The sequence below is a fragment of the Triticum urartu genome, chromosome 3A (genome assembly GCF_056163025.1).
Source record: "Triticum urartu cultivar PI428250 chromosome 3A, HENAU_Tu73, whole genome shotgun sequence".
NCBI classification, from domain to species: domain Eukaryota; kingdom Viridiplantae; phylum Streptophyta; class Magnoliopsida; order Poales; family Poaceae; genus Triticum; species Triticum urartu.
In genome coordinates this window covers 409,878,403-409,884,808 of record NC_141875.1, presented here as the reverse complement: position 1 = coordinate 409,884,808, position 6,406 = coordinate 409,878,403, and the positions used below count along the sequence as shown (strand labels likewise).

Genomic DNA, 6,406 nt, shown 5'->3' with positions numbered 1-6,406 from the left:
TGACACATTATTTGTCGCTAAAGCACCGCCAAAACGCGGACGTAATTTCTGTCGGCACATATAAACTCTACTGATTGTTTGTGTGTCGCCGATTCTTAGGGACACAAAAAGTGTCGGGGTTGTTCAGGTGGGTCCATCCAAAATACTTATATGGTGCGGGATGAGAACAATGGACACTCCAGGTGAAACACCCACTTTTCCCCAATCCAATGATATCATCGTTCCCCAATCTCGCCCCTCCCTCTCGCTGCCGCCCACACACAACACACAGACCTAAGCCTAACGCGCCCGCGCCGCCACCCACGACCTTCATGCCGCCGGCCAAGCCCGCACGCTGGTCCCCTCATGCCACTGCATCGCAAACCTCGGGCGTTCCTTCCTTCAGCCCGCATCAGCAGCAGTGCCGTCCGTGATAGAGGAGCATCATCCGCCCACCACCCGCCGTTGAGGAGCAGCAGCGCCGTCCGTTGCTGAGGAGCCGCCCGCCGTTCTTCTTCCTCCACCGGCGACACGTGTACCTCCAGATCTCAACAAGTAAGCTGCAAATCTTCCCGCTCTGCCTACCCTTGTTCTCTCTCATCTCCATTATTGGCAACGAGGTCAAATTAGGGTTCTGAAATTAGATAATACAGGAGATTAATTGAAGGGGAAAAGGAACATTTGACCACCAGCTAGCATAAGGATTTCATTTTTGGTGGTTTGAGGCAAGATCCGCTCTTCCCTGCCATGGATTTTGATGGACAACAGGTTCTATTTGAAAGGAGAAGAGAGATAGTGCAAGGAAGAAGAAGTCGCTCAGTTTACTAGCTAGTACTAACTTTGATAGTATGACCTTCCCAGGTTTAAGGGGCATGGCATGTTGGCACCATTCACAGCTGGATGGCAGAGCAATGGTGTGCATCCGTTGGTTATTGAGAGATCTGAGGTTACGACTCTCTAATTATAGCATTATATATGTTTACTTCTCATGCAATGTAGCGTTTGGTATTGGAAATGGCAGCTAAGATGTTCATTACAGTATGCTATGGATGTAAACTATGTATCTATGTTTTTCTTATACAATGTTAACCTACATATGCAGGGTTCTTATGTTTATGACATCAATTGGAATAAGTATCCAGATTCTCTAGCAGGACTGTGGTGTACAACTTTAGGTATGTAAAGTACAATCTTTGGAGTGTGATTTTTGCGATTATGTACCATAGAATTGTTCATTATTTGGGATAATACCTGTTGGGGAACGTAGTAATTCAAAAAATTTCCTACGCACACGCAAGATCAGGGTGATGCATAGCAACGAGAGGGGAGAGTGTGATCTACATACCTTGTAGACCGACAGCGGAAGCGTTATGACAACGCGGTTGATGTAGTCGTACGTCTTCACGGCCCGATCGATCAAGCACCGAAACTACGACACCTCCGAGTTCTAGCACACGTTCAGCTCGATGATGATCCCTGGACTCCGATCCAGCAAAGTGTCGGGGAAGAGTTCCGTCAGCACGACGGCGTGGTGACGATCTTGATGTTCAACTGTCGCAGGGCTTCGCCTAAGCACCACTACAATATTATCGAGGATTATGGTGGAAGGGGGCACCGCACACGGCTAAGAAAACGATCACGTGGATCAACTTGTGTGTCTAGGGGTGCCCCCTGCCCCCGTATATAAAGGAGCAAGGGGGAGGAGGCCGGCCCTAGGAGGGGCGCGCCAGGGGAGTAGGATTCCTACTCCTAGTTGGAGTAGGTTTCCTCCTTTCCTAATCCAACTAGGAGAAGGGGGGAAAGGGGGGAAGAAGGAAAGGAAGGGAGAGAGGGGCCGTGCCCCAAACCCCTTGTCCAATTCGGACTGGGCTTGGGAGGGGCGTGCGCCACCTCCTGGTCCTTCCCACTAAGGCCCATTAAGGCCCATTGCTTCTTCCTCGTATTCCCGTAACTCCCCGGTACCTCCGAAAATACCCGAATCACTCGGAACCTTTCCGATGTCCGAATATAGTCGTCCAATATATTGATCTTTACGTCTCGACCATTTCGAGACTCCTCGTCATGTCCCCGATCTCATCCGGGACTCCGAACTAACTTCGGTGCATCAAAAACTCATATACTCATATAACTGTCATTGAAACCTTAAGCGTGCGGACCCTACGGGTTCGAGAACAATGTAGACATGACCGAGACATGTCTCCGGTCAATAACCAATAGCGGAACCTGGATGCTCATATTGGCTCCCACATATTCTATGAAGATCTTTATCGGTCAGACCGCATAACAACATACGTTGTTCCCTTTGTCATCGGTATGTTACTTGCCCGAGATTCGATCGTCGGTATCTCAATACCTAGTTCAACCTCGTTACCGGCAAGTCTCTTTACTCGTTTCGTAATACATCATCTCGCAACTAACTCACTAGTTGCAATGCTTGCAAGGCTTATGTGATGTGCATTACCGAGAGGGCCCAGAGATACCTCTCCGACAATCGGAGTGACAAATCCTAATCTCGAAATACGCCAACCCAACATTTACCTTTGGAGACACCTGTAGAGCTCCTTTATAATCACCCAGTTACGTTGTGACGTTTGGTAGCACACAAAGTGTTCCTCCGGCAAACGGGAGTTGCATAATCTCATAGTCATAGGAACATGTATAAGTCATGAAGAAAGCAATAGCAACATACTAAACGATCGGGTGCTAAGCTAATGGAATGGGTCATGTCAATCACATCATTTTCCTAATAATGTGATCCCGTTAATCAAATGACAACACATGTCTATGGTTAGGAAACATAACCATCTTTGATTAATGAGCTAGTCAAGTAGAGGCATACTAGTGACGTTTAGTTTGTCTATGTATTCACACAAGTATTATGTTTCCGGATAATACAATTCTAGCATGAATAATAAACATTTATCATGATATAAGGAAATAAAATAATAACATTATTATTGCCTCTAGGGCATATTTCCTTCAATACCCTGCATCACCATTTTGTTTTTGCATTTAAAAGTGATGTATAAAGTCTAATTTGTATCCTTTGAAGTGCGTCTCTTGTTGACTATTGATTTGTAACCCCAAATATGAAACATGACTCTCTTAATTGCTGGAAATATTGGTCATATCTATTTCAAGAAAGGTTGTGCACCCAACATTTATAGGTCCCATTTCGTTCAATCAGCCCAATATGCTTCTTGTTCCTTTACATAATTAACATTTGGTCTATAGTGTTAAAGGGCCGAACTGAACCTATATGCTTCTGCCTGTTATTACATCATTTCTATACGCTTCTTCCTATTATTACAACAGATTTTAGATATGACAATGTCAGAGAAAACAAATACAGAGATAACCTTGAAATATTAGCTTCACATTGGATGTTTGGAACATCAATTTAGTACCCTTAGTACTAAACAGAAACCATATTCTCAATAAACTGATATTTATTGTTGAACGTGCCTTTTGCTTTTGAACGATAATTATTACTTAGCATGTGATGTTGCATAGTAATAAACTAAACCGTATTTTAGTGTTTTCATTTTCCTCAATTACCAAGTTTAGCCTCTATACCAAAATACTCTTAGTTGGGGTAACTTGAACTAGTTTCCCCCAACTACAAGTATTTCGGTACAAAGGAAGTATTTTGTAGTAGCCAAGTGATCGAACAATTGGTCTCTTAGAAGCTTAGCCTTTATATTTTGCAGCAGGACACGCCTTGTATGTCGACTTATGTATTACCTTCATGGTTGTAGCAAACTCGAGTGAAGATAACAAATTTTCAATATATGCTGAATAAATGTACTAGTGAATGGTGAATGGTGTCTTGTGATGAATAGAAGAGTGCAATTATTTGTATATGTATTGTGCACTGAACGAATGTAATTTTATTGAAAATATGGTGTAAATGCATTTTGTGCTGAAATGTAGAGCCCTGGCAGCAAAAGTGTCGGCAGAAGTATTGGACGTTGCACTATGTGTCGGCATAGCACATTAACAAACAAACTGTCTGCGTAACAATGGACATTGCACTATGTTTCGGCATAGCACAATGTCAGATGATCTGTCGGCATAGCATAGTCCGTCGGTATAGAATTGTCTAGTTCATGTTTTCCAAAATTATTTGTATTTTTTCAAAATTTGCTCACTTTTTGTACAAATTCTTCACAATTCATAAAAATTGTTCATAATTTCTAAAATTTTGTTCATGTTAATTTTTGTTCACTTTTAAAAATTTGTTCACCATTCAAATGAATTGTTCAAAATTCAAAATTTGTTCACGAATTTAAAAATATTCACATTTTTAAAATAATTTGTTCATGTTTCTAAAAAATCATTCACCATTGAAAAACACAGATTGGGAATCAGTTTTTTTTATAATTCTGAAAAATATTCACTTCATTGAACTTTTTGTTCATCTTTTAAATTATTGTTCATTTTTTTAAAAAAATTGCAACTGCAAAAAAGTTTCGATTTTTTAATTTTTTGTTCATGTTTTCCAAATTGTGCACGTTAATTAAACTTTGTTCACTTAAAAAATGTTCTCGATTTCAAAAAATGCACTTCTTAAATTTTTTGCAAAATATGCGTTAAATATTGAAGAAAAATGTTCCTTGTAAAAGAGTGAGTCACTGGTACACGTCGGTGCTATACAAACGGTTTTAAAGCCTTTCTGTGACGGCATTTGGAACCGTCGCCCAGTGAGTGACGGCGATAGGGGGGTCCTTCCCACACGACCCAGAAACCGTCGGGAATAGAGAGCCAAGATGCATATACAGTACTCCTACTCGTTTGTGCTCGCATTGCCATCGCAGTCGGTATTCTGTGGTGCTATGTTTACGATGCGCGGCCTATCACAAACGGTTCAGTATGATAGAACGTGTATGATAAGCATACAATCACACACATTCGTTTTTCCCAAACCGTATGCGATAAGTAATTAAGAAGATTAGCTAATTGTCGTATGAGTGTCATACAAGATTACAAAACGTCGTACCATCGTACATGACAACTATCATACACGCTATTCTGTGGTGCAACGTTTATGATGCATACTTCATCAGAAACAGTTCATGGTTGCGAATCGTGTACGATAAGGAAACTAACGCAAACATTTAGTTTGCCCGCATCGTTTGTGATATTGTCTGGCATCGCACACGCTTTGCAAACGACAACTGTGTGCATGCTTGCACACGTTTCCTCTCTGTGAACCGTCTCGAATTATGGTGTATATCGCAAACATTTGTGTTTTACCAACCGTGTGTGCCGTAACGACCTGGAGAGCGTAATTTCACCGTAATTTAATTGCTGCTATTTCAAATTATACCAGATTTGAATTTGAATTTGAATGTATGCTATAGATTTATTCATATCCATCCCATTCAAACAACCAATGCATTATTCGATTCATAGGTACACACTACTGCAGGATGCTGCTAACGCGACACTACGATCAGAGACCCTTCCACGAAACTGTGTGCGATGCCATAATCGCAAACGACGGTGTAAAAAAACAGGCAAAGAATGTGCAAAACATTTGCGATGGAGGATGCATCAAACACAGATCAGATTTTAGTTGCGTGTGCGATGTAGGGCATATGGTACGGTTCAGCTCAATTAACTGTTTGTGATTAGGCAACACAAAAGAAACGGACAGCCAGATGAAGGTGTGTGCGATGTACATCGTATGGTTCACTCGGACGAACTGTTTGTGACTAGGCAACACAAAAGAAACGGTCAGCCAGATCAAGGTGTGTGCGATATACGACATGCGGTTCACTCGGACGAACTATTTGCGTTGAGACATGAAGACGGAAACGGTTCAACTTAACAAGATGTGTGTGATACGCGACAAACAGGTCTGTAATCTGAAACATGTGCTAAGACCGATAACAACACAGACGATTACTGCTAACAAACCATGTGTGTTGTGAGCAAATGATTGCTGGTATACAATTGTGAGTGATTGATGAAAACATCGCCGACGGGTTCCATTGTTTAGTCCGTGTGCGATGTGATTTTCTTTGTCCGCACAACATCTACGCTCTGTTTACAGAGCATCAACATATATACTTAAAAAGACAACATTGCATAACCAAATTAAGCATACAATTACACAAGTGACTACACACATAACATTTTCACACACCAAAGTAAGCAATTACATGCATACTAAAGTAGGAGAAACGAGGATCTAATCATCTACTTATTGTTGCGACGACGCTTGCCATTGCTCTGCTTCCGGCTGGATCCCGGGCCATTTTGGGGAAGGAGGCCTTCCTCATGTCAACGATCCGCCCGTACATGTCGTAGCTCGTGTACGCCTCCTTTGCCGCGTACACGACGTGAGCTTTGTCGAGTTTCTCCATCCAGGCCAAGTGCCAGGCACGCTTGCCCTTGTTGCATGAATCCTTCACGTCTCTGT

At 42.1% G+C, this 6,406-nt stretch overlaps 1 long non-coding RNA gene across 1 annotated transcript; it reads left to right on the top strand.

The window, feature by feature from the left end:
* The first annotated feature begins 384 nt into the window (after positions 1 to 384).
* LOC147979885 (uncharacterized) lies at positions 385 to 1,225 on the top strand. Its single transcript, XR_015599750.1, has 3 exons — positions 385 to 534; positions 841 to 925; positions 1,082 to 1,225. It is a non-coding gene; the product is annotated as an uncharacterized LOC147979885 (long non-coding RNA).
* The last annotated feature ends 5,181 nt before the right edge of the window (positions 1,226 to 6,406 follow it).